Source organism: Pongo pygmaeus, chromosome 2 (genome assembly GCF_028885625.2).
Source record: "Pongo pygmaeus isolate AG05252 chromosome 2, NHGRI_mPonPyg2-v2.0_pri, whole genome shotgun sequence".
Lineage (NCBI taxonomy): Eukaryota > Metazoa > Chordata > Mammalia > Primates > Hominidae > Pongo > Pongo pygmaeus.
In genome coordinates, this window is record NC_085930.1 from 179,724,433 (window position 1) to 179,745,882 (window position 21,450).

At 41.5% G+C, this 21,450-nt stretch overlaps 1 protein-coding gene across 1 annotated transcript in view; it reads right to left on the reverse strand.

Annotated features, from left to right (window-relative positions):
* The window catches only part of SLC7A14 (solute carrier family 7 member 14), a 123,557-nt gene extending 110,443 nt beyond the window's left edge, over positions 1-13,114 (reverse strand). The window contains exon 1 of the mRNA XM_054480987.1: positions 12,930-13,114. The gene's annotated coding sequence lies outside the window, so the exon portion shown is untranslated. The remainder of the gene's footprint in view (positions 1-12,929) is intronic.
* Positions 13,115-21,450: the final 8,336 nt, after the last annotated feature.

Below are 21,450 nucleotides of genomic sequence, written 5' to 3' on the forward strand. Positions count from 1 at the left end.
AAATTCTCTACTGGCATATTTCAGTTGTCTATATTAGGAATTTATTTCTGGCACGACAGTCTCTACTCATTCAGATATTTTCTTCCTCTGCATTGTGATGCTGGAATAGAAAGTGTGTCAAAAGTCTTTGTGACTAGGACAGACTCTAAAATGAATCCCAAACTGTCTGTGTAGTTTGTTCCTACTTGGAATCAGGATAACCAGTCAGCTCAAGGGGAAAATAAAAATAGTCAAAATGGTTGTTTGGCCTCTTTTAGAGGTAGCAATGTTGCGTGATTTTTAAAAAAAACCTCTTGGGAGTCTATTCCTTCAGCATTTTGTAGATGAGTCATAGTCGCCACATGACTGTTTTCTGTAGTGAGAGTGACTAACAGATTCAGTTTCAAATGTCAGGATCCACACATGGAGATTACTGACAAGGATAAACCAGACTCAGGTGCACTCAGAGCAAGGCCAGATCATAGTGCCCTCTGAAATGACACAAACAGAATTAGCACAAAATACAAGAGATGTGTCCCTTACAGAAATAACCGAACCACTTGGATGGTTTATTTATTATTGATGGTTAATCAGTGGCATCTACCAGAACTCTCCAAAGGAGACCAATAAAAGATTGTCACTAATATAAGATTCAAGTGCCATGCCACCTGAGACCATGATTCTCACCATCTGTACAGCTCATCCACAATTAAAAAACTTTCTCAGAAGCAGACTAATCGTAATGGATCTTATACAAGTACATGAATAATAATAATGATTTTGCTGATCTATCTTCATTGCGTTAGCAGAGAATTAGGCCCAGGAGTTCAAAGATTTGGTAAGGGGCTTTGGACAAGATGTCACTGACATAAGTAAGATAGGCTATGAGTTGAGTATTATAACATATCTAGAAAAATACCCTAAGGAAGATGGGGGCTGCATAGAGACTAGATAAAGTCTCCATCTTTTCCCAAAATAATTTGCCAGTTTATTCACCACTAGCGAAACAGAGAGAACAAGACCCTCTTTTTGAAGGACACAACTATTCTGGTAACCTGGAAAGTGTTCTTGGATGGAGTTTGGAAGCATTCTCTTGCCTCTGTTGCAGCCTGAATGGCACATTTCACGAGACTGTCTGTCCCACTCCATTAATCCTGACGCTGTGCCCACAGGTTATCTTTGACCACTCATTTGGTTTTCTCACGGTCCCACTATTAGGAAGGAAATAGCCTGGGCCACACTTAGAAGCATCTTCTATTGTATGTGGCTATATTGGCATCTAGCTAACAAATCAGTCTCTTGAGACCTAAGGAGCATGGCTGGATTCTTCAGAGCTGGATCACTCTTGATAAAACTGATAAAATTAAGTTTCTGTACCTAATTAGCCCGATCAGCCTGTGAGACAATCGTGACCCTACAAAGCCCTACCTGAGAAGCTAGTTCTGGGGTTTCTTTCACCTCTTACTTGCTTCTCTTTTCAATATAATCTTTACTGAAATACCATCTGGTTTTGTCTTAAAACGATTCCTGAGAAGTTCTATATAAATGGAAAATTTTAGTTCAATTGATTTAAAAAAGTCTTTTATCAATGTGATCTTTGTCTACAGTAATGAAATGCATCATAGTGATCAATCCAGGCAAAACACCCTGCCCCTGAAGCAGAAGTGGTTTGGGAGTTGTCTTTTTTCACTTTCTTGGCCACTCCCAATCTTGCTTAAATCCATCTAATTGCCCAATTACCTGGTCTCTGGGATTATGAATCTAATATCCTGCCACTTACAGTAAACTCTGGGTGAGCTATGCCTCATTCTCAAATGATGAGAGCCATGAACTCTGCACTCTTTCTTCCTGAGCACACTGTTTTCTATGGTGATCACTACTTGAGTGGTGGCATTGATCATAAATATCCTCTAGACCAGAAAGTATGTCAAACTCTTCCCTAACCAGCTTCTTAATGTTAGATGGGCCAATACAGCATGAAGGATAACAAGCTGTGGGAATTCTAGAAAAGGTCCTGGAATGAACCTCAGAGCACATGCAATCAGTCATTTCTATCCATCCTGTGGGGTGTGCAAGGAGTGAGGGAGCCTGAGAGTGGGAAATACCATGTTATTTATCTTTGGAAAATAGCAGTATAGTGTGAAGGGCAAAGCACTGGACTGGGAGTCAGGGAATCTAGTCACCGTACTGCTTTTAACTGAGCAAACCTGGGCAAGTGGCTTCACCTCTCTGGGTCTCAGTTTCTATTCTCATCAACTGAATGGATTAGCTTAGGTGATTTCTATTAAATGCTTATTGAATGAAGGGTGGAGGAAAAGTGGTTAGAGAGAAAGGGAAGTAAGAAATAACTGATTTTAGAAACCTAAATATACAGAGACTAGATTAACTTGGCTATAAGGTGAAATTTAAGACCATAAGCCTGGATAAATTATTAGGAGCATGTAGACGAGGGAAAAATTCAACCCTGTTACAAAGAGGGCTGAAACTCTGGAGTCTGAAATCCTATCTCTTATGTGCTCTGTGTGCAGGCAGCTTCATCTTTCTGAAGCCTCCCTCATCTAGAAAATAGAGAGACTGTGATAATTTATATGCAAGCATGAACAGCATATTATTTACAGAACCACCAGAGATTAAGATGCCTTCTGTTCAGGCTGTGACTCCATAATCTCTGGCAGTTTGAAATGAGGAGGCCGGGGAGGATGTGTGTGGCAGGCAAAGGATGTCATCCTCATGTGTTGGTGTACTGTCTGTCTGTGTTTCTGAAGAGACTGCTCTATGTAGAAGCAGCTCGGAATGTAGAAGCAGGGTCTTATCTATCACCTGCTTGTAATTAAGGAACAATGGTATAGCTTCATAGTGAACAATGGAAAACTTGAGCTTCATGAATATTTAACAGTCACTTTGTGTGTTACATTGGGTTATGCTCAAATGATGGCTAAAATTCCCAAAGGCAGCACAGAGCAGGACAAAATGCTATGAACTGAGAGGAGGGACTAGGTTCTAGCTCTTATACTGCCACAAATTTGCTAGCTGACTTTGGGCAAGTCACTCAACATCTCTGGGTTTTAACTACTTCAACTGTAAAACATAGGGAAAAGAGCATGCTAGGGTGATTTCTGAGATTTCTTCTAGTTGCAAGATTGGACTCCATGAGCCCTGAATTCAAATGATATTCCTAAGATAATCATAAAATCCCTGTTCGAAGGATAAGCCCCTGGCTGACACCTATCTGTACATCCTCCTAGGTATACATCCACCTATCTGTATTCAAGTTTCTTCAGTCCTTCCAATATGACCTCCCACCAGCCAGGTAAGTTCAGCCTGCACTTTTGTCATTTCTTTTCACACCTTCAGCATTTGCTTATGCTGGTCCCATTCCTACAATAGCTTTCTCTCTCGTTTATCCACCTGAAAAAATATTATATACCATTCAAGATACTGTTCAATTATAATTTCCTCTGTGGAAGTGAATTGTTTCCTGATCTTTCCTTGGAGGCTTCCTCATAATATGTTACAGCATGTGTCATGTTGCATACATAATTAGTGGGGATTACATCTGTGGAACTTTCAGATTACTGGTGACTTGAGGCAGGGATTATGTCTCATATCCACTGCCTAGCTAGGCCCATGCTTGTCATAAAACAAGTGCATATTACAATGTTTCTTCAATAAATTGCAAATATAGTCATTTTAGAATCATGATTTACTGATTTTGCAGCCCTAAATGCCAACCTTTAGGCCAGCTCTCACATTATAGGCATATTAACCTGCTGGGAATCTTTGCCCCTGCAAAGGTTGGAGGAGGCTTTTTGTAGAAGCTTCTGGGGGCTAATTTTAAAACCACTGATCTCTGACCCCATTGTTTTACTTATTGGTAAACTTACTGGAAGTCCGGTCATGCTTCTGAACAATAACTACTACAGACCTCACATGAGCATGGCTGGGTTTCATCTGTGGGTGGAGATGAAAAGCAAACTCTCTCTGTCTGCATCAGTTGGAGAATTAGGGACCAGGAACAGCACATTACTTAGAGTGGTATTTTTCAGTGGGGGTGGAGTGCTATTGGCATTTTGGACAGGACATTTTTTATTCTGCAGGATTTTTCTGTCTAGTGCAGGATATTTAACATTCTAGATCCCAGTCCACCAAAAGTCAGTAGTAACACCCCTCTCCTCCAGTGTCTGTGACAATATAAAATACCCCTTATTGAGGTGACATTGCCTCAGGTTGAGGACCATTAATTTGGAAGAAACCAGGAGGCCTCTCCTATTGTAAGTGCCATTTTCTAGATTTACAAATTTAAATCCAAGCTCTTCTTAACCTTAAAGACATTGATTTAGCTGTCAACCCTGGTTCAGAATTGGGTATCAACAACTTGAGAGTAATTTCTGGCTGGGAAAGACTGAAAGGATGGAAAACCCATCTCTTTCCTCTGGACTAACTCTATGGTTAACAAGGAGCTTTAATGAATGCCATCTCATTGGCCCTATTTGTAATGTGAGGGGCAAGATCTATTACCCCTATTTTAAAGGTAAGGAAGTTCAGTCTTGAAGTAGTGAATGGTGCTGGCCCAAATGTCACAGGTAGTACATTTCAAAGCTGAGTCTGGAAACCAGATCTTCTGACTCCTAGGCCATCCCGCTCCCCACAGAGTATCTAGAAAACCACAGAGGAAGAAGTAGAGTTATGTATTCTGTAATTGGCCTTCGTGTTGATGGGATATGTAGCTAGTTTAACAAGCCAGAAACTAGAGCTAAAGAATAAACATGTGTATTTGACTACTGTCAGAGCATTCTTAGCTGGTTTGATATAACATATTAAGAGCTAAATGCCCATTTGTATATTCAGTACATTGAAATCTGCAGTGAAATAGATGGGTACTGTGGTGTACTGTATTTATGACTAATTTGTTAACATAGGATTAATGAGAAGAAAATGATTTTCACAACATGATTTTGAAAGCTTTAGTCTTAGCCTTGACCCAAGCCTACCTCCAGGAAATGACACTCTGGGAGCTCTCCCTCTCTACCGTAAAAGCTGTCTAGATTGTTACACTGAGTCAAAAACCTAAAGGCAGAAGCTAGAAGACTCTACTGAACAGTAAAGATGTGGTGGGCTGAACTTTATAGCATTAGAAGGTGCTGGATTGATCCTGCACCAACATCCATCTATTTCTGGTGGTGTGGCTGGCCACACATTCTGGGAAGAGGCAGCAGAGTGGTCCTCACCACATGCAGCCACCTGCAGAGCACCAACATTCAATGCTGAATCACGTAAACAATTGGTCAATGACATCAATTGCAAAAGCACAAGAGTCATCTTACAGAAAGACAATGTAGATTCCCATACACAGGACTGAAGTTCTATTCACCATCTTGATTGCTCTTCTAGTGAAAAATTGAGCTAAAATAGAAATTCTCCAGAGAATTGGCTGTTGTGTCAAGTGGCTATAAATGGCACACATCAGCTATCTATCTGTCAGATTTGTAGTTTTTATAGAGGCGGTGTAGCATGGTAGTACAAACTTGTTACCTGTGTGAAATTGGGCAGGTAATTTAACTACTTTAGTATCCAGGTTTCTCATCTGTAAAATGGCAATGATAGCATTACCAGCCTTATAAGGTCATAGTAATTGTATATAAGTATTAGCTATCATTATCATTATTGTTTCCAGGTAAGGTACTAGCATGAAATTCAGAGCTTTTGATAAATAATGGTGTAAAAATAAGAATCTTGATTTTTGTTTAATTCTTTGGGCTTAAGGAGGCAAATAATGGATTATTCAAGCTCTTGGCCCTATTTCATCGAACCATAGAATGTTATGGCTTGCAGGATGTTGTACACTATTTAATCCAAATATCTTCTTTTAGGGATGAAGATTAAAAAGGTAAGAAGAGTTAAATCCTTGCCTAAGTTCTTGCAACATGGATGATGCTGAGGTTTTGAATCTTTTTCTATGGCTCATAGTTCCACCCCTGAAATTTCTACCTGCTGACCATCCTTGACCAGTAGTTCTTTCACCTGGAGGTACAAAGGGAAATCATCGGAAATCCAAACACATACTCTTTCCTACTCCCTGAATCTTTGAGAAAAGATAAACCTGAATCTTTGATAAACTCATAGACTAAACAAGTTTTCATGTCTAATGAAATGATGCATGATGTTAAAAAATGCAGAGTGGGTTCTATAATTGGCTGAGAGAGAGAAGACTCAAGTCATATTCCTCTGACATCAACTCAGGTGAGTGTTCCCAGCATCAATTTCTCTCTAAAGTGAGAGAGTTCAGTTATGTGATTGTTATAAAATATTGGCATATAATATGTTGTATAATCTCTAACAAACAATTAAGCCTTTCCATTTCTGAAGGCCATTTTGTCATCAGAATGTTTAAACACCTGGGTGCAATTGTTTTTTATTTACTGATTATTTTTCAAAAACATGGAAAAAATTTAAAAAAATGAAGAGACAATGAGAACCAGCTTGATTATTTGTTGTTCATTGGGTTGGAATATTTTGCCTTGGCAAATAAGAATCAGTTAATTCTAGGCATTTCCTTATTGACTTGCTAGAATAGAATGAGCTGTTTTTCTTTCATTTTTGTCGGTAATCACCATTTAAAACTGTTAAAGGGAAGCCTTATTATTCCTGGAAAAGGATAATATTCTGTAAACCATCAGACTGTGATGTCGCTAGTTCTCCTCTAATTAATATATGTGCTTTCATTCTAAGCTAAGCTTCTTCTGAATTTAGGAACAATAGCAATTGCCTGCTGCTATCATGAAGGCCAGCCAAATACTTTCTGAAGGAAATGACAGGTATCTCTTCAAGATAAGAGTGGAAAAGAACACACAACTCCATTTAAGCTCTGAGTTTCTGAAGTTGCCTCATCACAGTGAAATGCAAGGCCCTTAGGCTGATGTGTGCTTTGTTTTCTGGGTGAAGCAGCAAGACACGGTGCTCAGGAGTAGTCTGTCTTGGCCATCACTATTTATGCCCCAAGAAGGGCTAGAAGTGTGGTTATTAGGGTAAGATTTAATATACTGTGTTTGCCTCCTGTTTTATTTGCTAAAGGAAAATGCCATAGGGAATACTGAATTCTTGGTAGAGAGGGTTGGCTAGACGAGTGTATGGCATGAATTAACCTGGAACAATGGTCTGAATTCACCAAATATTTATTGATCATCCATGTGTTCCAAACATCCTTAGCCACAACATTTTTGTGTCAAAATAGGACATTCTTCAACTATGTTATTGATTAAATGGATGATTGTATGCTATTAGGATTGGTTTCAAAGCTACATTGTCAGTTCTCTTTATCTCTTGGGATATACAATTAGAGAAATCCTTTAAGCTACAGACAGAGAAAAACTTTTCAGCTCCAAGGTAATGGCGTTTTCCCCTTTCCAAAATCCAGGTCCTTCCAAGAGGTAAACAAGTCCAATGAAGTGAATAAATCATGACGCCCAGCAACATATGTTTATTGTTAAAGCTAGCATCATCTACTAGAGGCCAGAGTTAACAGCTTCGCTTATTTTTCCTTCAGTAATTTAGTCCCATATGCAACAAAGGCTTGAGGACAGCAGGCTTGACCAGAAACAGTGGCTAAGTGTATGTCTCAACTATTTACCTGGCAGAGCATCTTATAAGGTAGCATCTATACCTTTGTTAACTCTAAACAAAGGTACTAGATCTCTGGAACTGGAGATGAAACCTCATGCCCTTGGTCATACTCAGCTTGATTCTCAGGTGCTTTGTTAATGAATGAATGAATAAATAAAGTGACTTCGTTGAGTTTTCAAGATGATAACAACCTAATAAATACAGTGAAGAATGATCTGATGGAATAGCTTTGTTTCCAGGCTTATTTTCTACAATATCTCAGCACTGTGTTAATCTTTGTGTTATAAGAGAAAAATATTTAAGTATCAAAATGGTGAGCCATTATAGAAGGTATGGCTGCATCTGAAAAGCAGTTTTACTTGACGCATAAATAGCATACACAGATCAAAGTGCAGGAGTAGGTCATAGATGCCAGGTTTGAGAGTAAATGTTAGCCAGATGCATAAGGTTCTCCTAATGACCCCAACAGATTTCAACTTAGAGAATGAATAAAGACTTGTTATTTAAGGTTAGAATCCCTAATGCAAACTCAATAATTCAGTCAAGTTAATGACCTTCACTTTTATTTTGGTTTAATCAATGCATGAAATAGAATTATTCTTGTTCTGATTGATCTATGAGAATGGATAGAAGCTCATTTCAATTTGTAATTAGTAAAAATATATTTTGAAAATTATCCCTCTCATGCACTCACACTGAGGAATATCCACAATGCTTGTATTTTGTTATTTCTGAACCGCTATTACCATGATGGGATCATTATTGATAATTACTTAAAAACTATTAGTTAAAAGGTAAAAGCTGTTCCAAACAACTTAGACTTCCTAGTTATTATTATTTTTTAATCCTGAGAAGAAAATGTTCAGGACCAAATAAACTAAACAACAAACAATGCATGGTATTTCAATTAATAGAATCTAACCAATCAGAAATTTCAATAACTAAATTTTTTCTTCACCATTCCACTTTTCAGTGAAGTAAATGACCACAAAGGCAAAAATACAGTCATATAAGGATTAAAATCATTCAGAAATGCATTCAGCCTGAACTACCCTATTTGTACATTGTACCGTATCTATATAAAATAATAAACCATTGCAGATTCAATCATGCCTTACAAAGTACTTTCATGTACACACACTTTGAGTTTTACAGTAGTCCTTTGAGATAGTTATGGCAATTCCTTTGAGATTGTTATGGCAATTCTCATCAACATCTTAGAGATGGAGAAATGGAGCTCTAGAGGGCCTCATAATGTCACCAAGTAGTAAGTGGCACCTGTACTACTGACTCCAAGTCTTATATTCTTTCCATGTCTATCATACTATGATTACTAAGACAAGATAAACACACACACATGTTATTACATATACATGTAATCTATAAACTTGGATTTTGAATTGGAACTTTCAGATTATATCTAAGTCAAAATTCATGAAACCAGCAAACCTCATTCATGGAATATTTTACTTTATAGTAACATAGAATTCATATGAAGCAAACTCCAGAGGCTACCAGCTCCTTAAGTAAGACATGCACACTCCTTCATAGCCTAATTGTCCTAGGTATCTTTGGACTACTGGTGATGTATTAGGCATAAGTGGCTTTTTCTGCCTTTCTTGGCAGAGGATTCAAAGAAGAGTAGGTCCTTACTTCTTCCCAGTTCCTAGTTCTTGGTTGCTGTGAGGGTGTGTTTAGTATTGTCTAAAGCAGCATTTTTCAACACAACTTTCTTAAATGATAAAAATTTTCTGATCTCTGCCCTGTCCAATACAGTAGTCATTAGCCATATAGAGTTATTGAGCACTTGAAATATGACTAGTGTGACTGGGGGGCTAAATTTTTAATTTTTAAAAGTTTAATTAAAATTTAATTATAAATAGTTACATGTGGCTGGGAACTACCATGTTGGACAGAGTAGTTCTAGACAGTTTAAGGTTCTGGTTCACAGGGCCCAGAGCACCTCAGCAACAGCATTCTTGACAGATCACCTAGTGAAGGTACAATAGAAGTTATGTATTTAATTACAAATTATACCTTAATTGGCTCTAGAGAAGGTTTGAAGCAGAATGTTGGCATTATCAATAAGAAGGCATATGGGAATTTTTAAATAAGAGATAACAAATGGGGAGAATATGTTTGGTAAATATTAAGAGATGAGAGAGCAAAACAGTGCCATTCGAATTGAATTTGAATTTCTAAATGCTATGTTTTGGAGCAGGATGGAACTATCAATTAAATACAAAAATCCAATTGATGAAGATGAGACTTTACTATGAGCTGGAAAGAGAAGAAAGAGGAAATGAACAGAACATCAGATTCTGTTGTATGTTAGAGCGAACTAGAATCCTAGGACCATCTTTAATGGAGCTACCTACTTGACAGAATTGTGATAATTCAGTAAAATGATTGATGAAATAACTTTGCATAGTGCCTCACATATGATAAGCATTTCATAGATATTAGCACTTATAATGATCTTTATTTATAAAAATCTTTAGGTCTTATTAGGGCCTTTTCCCAGTCCCTGTGAGAACATGGGCAGTTGCTTAGGGTAACCAATTTTGGGAAAATTTTTTTTTTGGGAATAGGTCATAGAAGAGGAGATATAGACAAGATAGGGCAAGTAAAGAAACGACACTCTACCATTCTCATTTGTGAATTGCTGCTACAGAGAAAACTGTTACTGAGGAAGATGGGTCATATCTCCCAGGTATGTTGGGTTAGACAACACTGGAATAGTAGGACCAGAGGGGAAACAGCTGGAAGACAAAGGAGTTGGAAGAAAGGTAAGAGGAATGCTTGTATGTTAAGTATTTGTATTTTTGGTATGTTGTTTAATTTAGTTCACTGATGCTGACGTTTAGTCAAAGATAATCAAAGAAGGCAGTATGGAAGAGTGTTTCAGACACCATGAAATAGTGGGAAAGGCCCTGGGCCTGGAATCAAGTTAACTGGGTTCTAATTTTTCAATCATGTGACTTAGACTAATGACTATCTTTTGGTTTCCAAGTTTTCTTTCTTGTAAAACAATGGTGCTAAATGATATTCAAAGCTATTCTAGTTCTAAAATTCAACAGTATAATTCTAAATATGAAAGTACATGTGGACTCTAGTTCTCCAGACTTCCTGAAGCCCTGCTACTCTTTTAGAAAAGGCTGCTGGTTTAGTTCTCTAACTTGTTTCCATAGTATTGGAGCTGAAGTTGTGTGAACGGTGGTATCTCAAGCAGCATGCAAAAGCATTTGGGAGGGTGGGAGTGCGTGACAGTGAGTGGGTGAACGGATTAAAGAGAAAAGGGTTGGAAGAGAGGAGAGTGTGTGAAAGAGAAGAGCAGGCCTCCCTCCTTTGTCATTCTCCTGCTATAATCTCCAATAACAGCTATTCAGAGCCAAATACCAAAATGAAGTCATGAAAATGGCTTGGACTTTGAGTTAAATAGATCTGATTTTGAATCCAATCTCTGGAATCAAGTTTCTGTTTCCTTCTCTCTGTGATACTTATGGTTGGCAGCTGTTGTGAAGTTTAAATGAAATATTATTACCCAGCAGATAGAGGTGTTCAGTACAAACTAGGCCTCCCCAAGTTGGCTCAATCCTTTCCCCATCTTGCCCATAATATAAAAGACTAGCTAAAGAAACAAACATACAGGGCTGCTTAGCTATCTTTATCTAGAGCGTGTAAATAACATGCGGTGGGGAAAGAAGGGTTCTAAGAAGAGGAAAAAGCTACAACCATGAAGCCCCTCCTTTGTGTAGCCTAACAATTCTCTGATTCCTGAAAGCCACAGAAATGTTTATTATCAAAACAGCATCCCTAACTGCCTTTCAACACTTTACCGACAGGAAGTCTCACTGCTCAGGTATAGGAAGTAGAACGAGGAAGCTCCCGAAGTTAGCAAAGCTGTATCCTGAAGTGACACCCGCTTCCTGCTCTTCCACTCAGGAAAGCCGGAAACCTTTTCCCAAGCGGAGTCCCGGGGAAGCAGAAAACCGGGAAAGGCAAAGCCCCTTCTTCGCCTGCTTCTCTAGGTCGCTTGCTTAGAACCCTTTAGGGTTCTAATGCAGTTTCTGCTCGCAGGGAATGTGGGCCCTGGCGGTATTAGCACCTAGCCTCCGAGAACTTTCAGCACCGCGGACAGCGCCATTCCCTGCACTCAGTCGGAGGAGGAGAGCTACCTTGCCCCCAGCGCTCTCCTAGACCCTATACCTAGGAGGAGGCAGGTTGTCATCCTGCGGCCCTTGGGCAACTCGGGCCAGTGACGTTCACCGACACTCAGGCGGGGATCCCTTCGCCAGAGCCAGTTCCTTTGAGTGTCTCCGCTCAAAATCTCAAGGAAACGAGCTTCACACAGGTGGGGGGATGAGGAGTGCCAGGAACAGGCGCGAGCCCCGCTGCTCTAGCCTTCCTGCATCTCTTCTCGCCTTTGCTTTGCTCACTCTTCAATCGCAATATAAAATACTCATTTGGGGAGGGGGCGGGGTGACACAGGAGAGAGAAGGAGGGTGGGGGCTGCATCCCGCGTGGCCACGCAGCCCTAGCCTGGCCCTCTTGGATTAGAGGGGAGCTGATGTGCTTTGGAATGAGGGAAGAGAGGAGACTGAGGGTTGAAGCAGTGCAGGAGAGCTCCCCTTGCTGGGGCTGCCGGCTCTGGGCAGGGAGCTTCCCTGGACACCGCTCCCGTCACGTCCTCTTCGCCGCTCCCGGGCGAGTCACCACTCTCCGGGGACAGACGCCCCTCGGGGCGCCACCAGCCTGGTCGGGGTGCTGGGCTCGGCGGGAGTCCCTTTGAGGAGTTTGCTCCCAGGTAAAAGGGCAGACGTTGCTCCCGACCTCCCTGGAGCCTGCAGCCGGAAAAGCGTCTCCGTTTCATGGGCTCGGTCCGAGGCGGAGAACGGAGCTGCCCGTGCGGGGTGCGCGCCAAGGCGGGGGACAGGACGGGCCCGGCGTCTGCCGAGACCTAGGCTGCCCTCACGCCGCTCGCGGTTCCCCTTCTGCCTCCCGCTCTAGCGGCTCCGGAGCCGCGCTGGCCCCCGCCCCGCCCGGCAGCTCCCGCGAGTCAGAGCCCGGTGCCCCCAGACCGCGGGCAGTCCGGGCCTCATTCCGGGCCAGAGCAGGAAAGAGCCCGACCCAGCTCCTCTGTTCTTCCAGGGAACCCCTTCCCGGAGGGCGCCCTCGGCCTCCGCGCCATATTCCTGGTCCCCCGCTCCCGGTGACTCCGGCTCCCAGGGTCATTCCGGGAGAGGCGGCCATCCCAGTTGCAGGGGTCCCGCTGGGGCGCGGGGGTCGCGGAGAGGGACAAACTGCAGCGAAGGGGGCCGTTTACTTACCGGGGTCGGGGCTGGAGGCGACGGGCTGGCTGCCGAGGCTGGTGGCTGGCAGTCCGCACTTACTGCGCGGAGCTGTCTCTCTAGCTGGGATGGGAAGTGGTGGTGGCGGCAAAGGAAGGCAGGAGGCAGCCGCTGCTGCTGAACAGCTCCTCAATTATTCAGATTGCGCCCCCACTCCCCGAACCCCTCCCCGTGCCTGCTCGTCCTCCCTCCAGCTCGCCTGTCTCCGCCTCCTTGGAGTCACATGGCCTGCCCAACCCCTTACATACTGAGCCCAAGCCTGGCACACCACCTCCCACCTGGCCGCCCCCCCCCCCCTCCGCCTTCCCCTCTGTCTGCCGCTCACAACTCCTCGCTGGCCTTCTGAGCCTCCAGTCGTGACCTCCAGTGTCTTATCTCAGGCTGCAGGGAAGTTGAAGGGGCCGTGGATGGGGGCAGTTCTCTGCCCTGGGAAAGCAGGGACCAGCAGGACTCTGCAGTGTCTGTGCGTTGGGAAGGCATCCGCAGCAGCTCTGCCCCTGCTAGACTGGGCTGTCCAGACCTCCTTCCTGCCCTCTGGAAGCTTCCCTCATCCTCTGCGGAGCCTTCGTTGCTCTTAAACTTCCACATCCCTGCGCCCTACAGGAAAGAAAAAATGAGAGAGGTTGAGTTCTCGTCTCCTCCTAAAGAAGACAAGACCCACCTCCTTCTTCAAAGCTCAAGTTTATCTTTGAGTTCACAACATCTTATGAGTGCAAAGATCATGGACTTGAGATTTGAAGAGCCATTAGGATTCCAATCTGTATGACCTTGGAGCATTTAACTTTCTAGCTTTTCTTCTCTCGTCTGTGAAATAACCACCTTGCAGTATTGTCATGAGATTGAGAAATCATCATGTTCTTAGAATTGCCTAGCCTAGAGTTGGACACATATTTGGAGCTCAATAAAGGAGAGTTCTTTTCCCCCCACCTTTGCTAAAATAAATTTCACAAGGCAAGAAGGATGTGATGTGTGCTAATACAGTGAAAGCATCTTTTAAACATGGAAGGAGGCATCTGTGAGGTCAGGCTAGACAAGTACCAGTCTAAGCAGAGACAAGAGAGAGATAAGGCTTCTATTTTGTATTGGCTCCTGTAAGATGAGTGTCCTAGAGCCAGGTTATGTCCCAAAAGGATTGGGACTAGATGGGACCAACCCAGGCATGCTTGGCCACATCACTGAATGAATTATTTAACAAGCATTGAGTAGATTGATTTGGATGAAAGTTATCTACATAAATTCTTGCACTTTGGCCCAAGCCCTCAAAACACATGGGAGGCAACAAAATGTAACTCCCCTACCCTTGGAAATAAATTCACTGGGCTTGTGTTTGGGGAGAATACTGGCTGACTGATACTCCTCTAGGGTGGAGCAGTTCAAATCTAGCTCTACGTTGTGGGTCTGCCCTGGGCTCTTCCCAGAAAGTTGCTAGATCATTGCCAGGACAATCTTGGTTAGTCCACCTACCTCAAGCTCGTTACTGCCTTCGATGAGCATCTAAGCCTGATAATATCCGAGTATTTTAAGCTTTGAGTAGTTCTGCAGGATATGTTAGACCTCCTGGGATCACCAAGAAGCTGTGAGACATCGTAGGAAAAGTGCAAAGTTAAAAAATCAGAAATTTGGAATCTTAGTGCAGGTTCTGCCAGCTACTTATCATATGATTTTTCACAAATCACTTAAATTCTCAGACTCTCATCTTCAGAATGGGAAAGGAATGTCTACCTGCCTTCTATATAAGATAGTTGTAATGTTTAGATGGGATAGTGCATGAGAAGTCACTGTAAAAGGTAAAGAGTATTAATATTATGGGCTGAAGAAAACCCTGAGTCTATTCTAGTCCAAATGAATTATGAGGGTGATGAGATGGGAAGGTGGGATTTGTCATGGAATACGCAGCTACTAAAATGTTGGTGTGTTGCTCTAAGTCTGCATGTATGCCTGTAGCTCAGGGGATGTGATTATTGGAGAACTGCCTTCTTTGTTTCACATTTTTCTGTGATAAATTTCTGATTTAAATCTCCATATTTCCCTGGCCTTTTATTTTTAGAACACCAGCCACAATCACAATAGTTATGAATATTTACTATCTGAGAGAAGTTTGTGCCTACATTTCAAGACAGCAGGGTTTAGACTTTTCTGCCTTTGCTAGGTAAAATTGACTTGGGTTGGTAATTCAAAATGGCTTTGATTTCAAAGAAAAAAACATTTGGATTCTAGGAGCAAACTCTAGACGTTCATCAGCAACTTGAATGATGATATGTGTTTCTAGTCCACTGCCAATAAACTCAATGAAATCCTCACACAAACCAGGAACTCCTGGAACCCTCCAACCTTAAGCAGATTCCAATCCTATCTCCTGGTGTACTTCCCCTTAATATTCTTTGGAAATTGCCAATCTGGACCTCTTTGTATTTAGGGAGACTAAAGACCAGAAAGTGTCAACCATGCTCCTATATATACCACTGAAAAAATTGTCTGGGCTAGGTAAAATGCTGCTTCTGACTCCTGCCTACCTCTCCACTGACATCAAGAAACATGAGAAAGGGAAAAATAAGCATGAAATCATTTAATTTGGCCATGATGCCTTTATGAGCAGTTACCTGGACAAGCATAAATTTCAGAAAATTTTGAACAATTTCACAAGAAATTGCTCAAGGACTCTGAATATATATTTTTTCAAAGCAGTTTTAAATGTCCAAGGCAACTTTACCCAGTGAAGAGCAGAAAAGGAAGCTTAGAGAACAGATCTTGCATAGATTGCAGTAGAAAGTTATACCTTAGCAATGATTTCTTGTAAAGGTTTCCCTTGGGTCCTCCCTTACTTATAAGCTCTTGTCTTTTGCATGATGATTGTTGACTTTATCATAAGCCACTGCAAACACTTTCCAGCTGTAAGTAGAGCATTAATGAACAAAGAAATAAAAATGCAGCAGACAAAAATTTAATTAAGTATTTAGAGCCATGTACAGCTGCAACAATTGGTGAAGTTCCAGAGTTCAACAATGATCTTACAAAGTGACTACTAACTAGATCTTTAAAGTACACATCCTCGTTTTCTTGTTCCTACAATTGAAATGTGGAAGTGTTGATTCATGTATTCAACATATTCTAGACACTTAGGATACAGCCATGAACAATACAGAAATGGTTCTGCTCTCCTTGAGCTTACAGTCTAGAGCAGGGAGTCAGACCACAAACAAGTAAACAAAGCAGCGGAGATAAGTATCATGATGGAAATACCACAGAACAATATAATGAAGAGTAAAGGGGCACCACTTAAGTGATAGAGAACTAACATAAGCAAATGTGGGGCTCAGAGACAAAAGCGATTACTCTCCAGGGAAGCAGCAGAGCACTCTTATCTAGGGCCTTTTGCCAAAATAGGGTCATTAAAAGGGTGATGACTAAAATCCCTCATGCCTGACCTGCTTGAATGGATGGTGGTTAAGCCATGAGGGAATTGGCCAGATGTCTTACAAACAATTCTCCATTTTTGTCTCATGATTCATGAAAACGAGTACCTGATGCTTTCTTCTAGAAGGACCCCAAGCTCATCAGTGTCCCTGACTCTTGCCTCTGAGCAGATTCAAAACCTGAGAAACCAAAGACACTGTGATAGCCTGGCTAGAGGCTCGTCTGGAACTTTCCAAAGGGAGCAGTACCTTTGAGCGGCAGGAAGACAGAAAATAAGACACACAACCAGAACCTAGCATTACCATAGGCACACCATAAAGATCTATTAAACAAAGAACCTGCTGCTAGGATCCTACCAATTGGACTGGAAATTTATAAGCAAATTATCTATGAGTAAATTATCCTCTAGGTATTTAAATTTCAAAAGGAAGAAGGAGTCTGCTGACCTAAGCATGCTCATTTTATTCCTAAATTTACAATAGAATATAGCACTTTCCCCACCCCTACCCCATGCAGAGTAAATAAAGTTGCCTAATCAGTGAAACTATGGAGTCAAGACAGAGGTCAGTACTGTCAAACCAATGGAGTTCCTTGACATGGAAGGAATCATTAAAGCAAACAGTTCTTCCCATTTATTATGTGTTTCCTTCCTTTAATTACATTCACTTTTCTAAATTAATTTATTTTAAAGAGGTTTTCATCACTACCTTAAATAGAAAACTGATATCAGTTGCCGTAAATACAAGGCAACCATTTAAACAAACACAATGAGAATAAAACAATGCTATTATAGTCAAGATAAATACTTTTGCCTGCCCAGGAACCTAAGGCTTGCTTTCTCCTTGTTAAAAAGGAAATTAGCAGCTGTTAGTGAGGTGTTAAAGACATTGACATCAAACTGTCTTTCTCCATAAAGTAACCAAAAAGATTGAATGATAAGTGGAAAAGGGATAACCTTCCCACTATGTGATTACAGGCCATTTAATGTTGAGTCCTAGTGCCATCTAAATCAATATTTTTCTAACTTTAATGTGCATAGAAATCATCTAGGGAACCTTGTTAAAAATGCATAATTAGATTCAGTAGGACTGAGGTGGGACTCAAGAGCTCGCATTTCCAGCACAATCCCAGAGACACTGATGCTCCTGATTCTTGGACTACTCTTTGAGTAGCAAGGATCTTTGAATAGCAAGTGCCTTTGATGATATATTTTCCATATTTTTGGAGATACTAGCTCTTATTTTAAAGATGAGAAAAGTTAGGACTCAGAGGGTTTGACTAACCTCGGTTAGTTTTCTTGTTCTAACAATTGGAATGTGGGAGTGTTGATTCATTTATTCAACATATTCTAGACACTTGGGATACAGCCATGAACAATACAGAAATCGCTCTGTATTAGAACTATTTAGTTGGTAGATGAGCCAGAGCTAAAACTCACATTTCACAGATCTGTCTCCCAGTCTGGGTGCTCCTTCCCAAAAGATCTGTAAAATATCTTGCTTACTAGGGCCAAAAACCCACCCCTTTTCAAGGGGCCACAACATGAAGGCCAAGGCTTAGACTGCTATATTCTATAGGTTATTCTGTGTAAATACAACATGAAAGCCAATACTTGGACTGTTATAGTCAATATGTTATTCTGTGGTAATGTACATGCTCAAACTTTCAGTAGTTTGAAATAACAAAAGTTTATTTACTGTTCACATTATGCACCCACTGTCGGTCACTGTGGGCTCTGCTCCATGTAGTCACTCAATACTATCTTATGATGTCCTGTCTCAACATAACACTTCAGAGTTCACCCTGGGTGGCAAGACCAGGGCTGAGGGACCTTGCACCAGCAACTAAATGCTCTGTGCTGGAAGTGATGCACATCACCATGGCCCACAACTCATAGTCCAGGATGGCTCACATGACCCCACTGCAATCACAAGGTGAGTAGGGAGGAATAATACTTTCTTCTAAATTGGAATGAGAGTAGAATCAGATAGAGGAAACGGTACAAGTCTCTACCTTATAGGTTTTTTTTTTTCCATCACTGACAGTCCTTGATTCTGTCCTCTCAATTATTCTTCTCTTAATCTTTCCTAACTAAGTTTCCCAGAACAATGGGCCACCATTAGTCCATTTTCCCCCGAGTTCTCATCATACATAGGGAAAAGACAGGCAAATGGCAGCGGGAATGCAGAATGTCACTTTGGTGACAGCAGGGGCATCAAAAGAGGTAGGTCAGTCAGGGAAAGTGGTCGGGGTGATTGCAGGGGAGAGGGGGCAAAGAAAAAGGGAAGGAAAGAAAACTATCACTTCTTGAGGGCCTACTAAGTGTTAGGCACTGTATTAAGACATTTAAATAATTTTGTACTCATAATATTCTTGTCAGGTTGTTATTATCCTGCTTTACACACAAGGAAACAGAGGCTCAGCAGGCTTATATAATTTGTTAAGGTCAAAATAGAGAATAAATCAGGATCAATGCCAGACTGCAAATTTAGAGTCTCTCCCAGGAAGTCTAAGAAAGGGAGCCAGGCAGCACTGGCTCTGGAGAATGGGCCACTTGTTCACATTGACATGGGAATTCCTGAGATTTGGCTTTGCTGTATTAGGCATGTGCAGACAAACAGCTGAAACATCCAAATTCTATAGTGGCTACTACATGAGATGCCACAGTCTTCCACTGAGGAGAGATGTATACATGAGTTCCCATCATGCTACAAGTTGATTCCACTCCCCATTCTTTTTCACCACATGAAAACATCTCTTATGTCAGTATATCTGACATAATAGCAATGGTTGCAGTAAATAATCTAAGGATATGATCAAGCAGGCATTCCAAACCTACAATTAAAAATCTATAATAAACATTAGGAAAAACTTTGCAATATATTAAGAGACCTATCTCACAGTATAGAAGGGGATAGATGCTTGGAAGTTTACCCTGTCTGGGCTGTAGGAGGATATGATAGTCACAGCTAGCATGGGTGTTGGGGAGTTGTTCTCTGGAACCTGAGAGTGATGGGGTCTAGAATTGTCCCATATACTGCTGAGATCATGGTGGGAAGGAGCAGGGAGTCAAACTGACCTAGGTTTGTATCCAAACTCAACTATGAATTAATGATGTGTTATTTGGCAAATCATTCCAGTTTTCTGAGGCTCAGTGTACCAACCTCTGAGAGGGCATAATAATGCCTGACTGTAGAATTGTGAAGTTTGGAAATAATATGCATAAAGTGCCTGGCGGTTATCACTGTTCAATATTGATGACTATTCTTTGTGTTGTTAACAATAAGAAGATGGATATGAAGGGGACTAAAGAGGCTCAGCCACTATCTACTTGAGTGAGCTCAGCCATGGCAGCTCCCCATGCTGAGTCCCATTTATTCTTCACAAAAATGAGGGAATGGGAACAGGTTTTTTCAAACAGCTCTTCCATTGACTCAACACTACAAGCCAAGAGTTGTGTGGTTTTCCCGGGGCAGGGTGGGGAGTAGTTCTGGTGAGCAGCCACACTGAGTGCAGCAATGAAAAAAGTGCCAGCTCATTCTGAATAAAGGAGACCCTGGGCCCACTGGCAGAGTTCCCGAGTCTCAGGTGTAGCAAACTTCATTTTTGGCCATTGCCACCAGCCAATGACTCATTACAACAAGAGACAATGAGCAAATGACCACAGGTCAAGAAGTAGCCTTTTAAGCCAACTTTGCATGTATGAAAGGTCACATTGTTGAGGCAGCATTCACAGCAACAGCTTTGAATACAAAACAAAAACGTCAACAAGCACAGAGAGAATTGGAGGGAAAGAAATGATGCTCACTCTAATGGGATTGTTAGCTTTCTCTAGTCTTGGCAGTCCATGTGATTGCCACCAAGTGCATAATGGATTATACTGGTAGTGGGCCAATTATGTCCACAGCAAATTCCCTTTATGAGATGGATAAGCAAATCGCTACGCTCTGAGTAAGCATCCATCATGTAAAACAGTGATTATTTTATTGTCAGCCTTTTAAAGATATGTATTCACCTGCTGTCTATAAGCTTTCTCCTATTTAATTCAATGACTTTTAGAAAATGAGAGTATTTTATTTTATTTACTCATTTCTTAAAGCTCTTAAGAAGACCAAAGACTCTGCAAAGTGTTCCAGTACATTAGGTGAAAATGATGAGACAATTTAGAAACAGGAATTAAGTTCCAGTCTTTATCTCCTTCAGGTCCCAGCTGGGGAAGACCTAAATCATCAACCAGGATGTCTCCTTCCAGAATCCTCAGGGAGGGAGAGTTCACAGCTTGGCTGCCCTACTCCGCCTCCTTCCACAAAATGTTGTAGTGTTTAATCATCCTTGCGTTAAGGTTTCCTAAGTCTTATTGTTTCAGGTACCAAGAGTGCCTTTAAGATGACTGAGGGCGAAAACCAGTGTGTTCTGCTATGAGGATTCAGTCATTCTGCCTGAGTAGCTGCTCCCTGCAGCCATCTGTCTTCAGATTGGCCAATCATTCTGGACTCTGGCCCCTAGCTCTGTGGTCAGCTTGGTCCAGGCCATCTTCCCCATGTGGCTTGGAGGAGTTTCTAGCAAACTCCTGGATTTTGAAACATGATTTGGCCTCTTTGACCAAGTCCTGAACCAGACACCAGCTCACTGTCTTCCAGGTCTGAACCTGTAGATTCCACATTTAATCATCCAGCCAAGCCCTGTGTTATTGTAGAGCAGGCACACTAATTTTTTTCTTATTTCAATCTGTGTTTATATATTGGTATTCAATCGAGGCTTTATCTATTAAAATGGTGATCAAATAGGAGGCACTTATTTCATGGATTATGCCATTATAAGAAATAAGAATGGCTTCACTTACACTTACCGTCCCATAATCATCATTGCAATGGCTTGCTTCATCCACAAGGTCTGTTTCCAGTGTTGTGCTTCTCTGCGTCTTCTTTGGGATCTCCATCTTCTGATTTGAAGATATGGTGAGGATGATGATGATGACAGTGCAATAACAATGTCTATGGCTTCCTTCTCACTCTCCATTCCCTAATCCCCATACCCTGGCTTTATTGGCTGCTGCTGTGTTCACTATGTTTAATGTTGGGAACAT